This window comes from Volvox carteri (assembly GCF_000143455.1).
Source record: "Volvox carteri f. nagariensis unplaced genomic scaffold VOLCAscaffold_69, whole genome shotgun sequence".
NCBI lineage: Eukaryota > Viridiplantae > Chlorophyta > Chlorophyceae > Chlamydomonadales > Volvocaceae > Volvox > Volvox carteri.
Window position 1 is genome coordinate 148652 of NW_003307612.1, and position 420 is coordinate 149071.

A 420-nucleotide genomic window follows, 5' to 3' on the forward strand; every position below is an offset into this window, starting at 1 on the left:
TAGTTCCCCTTTAGGGGATGAACAAAAAAGGTTCCCCGAAGGGGCCAATCTTTTTGTTCATCCCCTAAAGGGGAACTAAAGGGGATGACAAGGAAAGCGCTGTGAGTGAAGCGCTGTGAGTTTATATTTATATATAACATTCCCGAAGTAGAACTCCGTTAGTGAGCTTCAACGACGGTGCTCCGCAGCTTCGCTGCTCTTCGCCTAGCTTGTATTTTCTACAATGTAGTCACTGAACGACAACTAGACGACTCCGTTAGGGCTACGGCATCCCCCTTAGTCCCCTTCGGTTCTCCCCTTTGGTGATCTAACCCCTTTGGCTCATCCCCTAAAGGGGGAACCGAAGGGAAGTCTTCTTTGTTTTCCCCTTCTTGTTCCCCTTTAGGGGATGCCCATCCCCTTAAGTGAAAACGAAGGGTA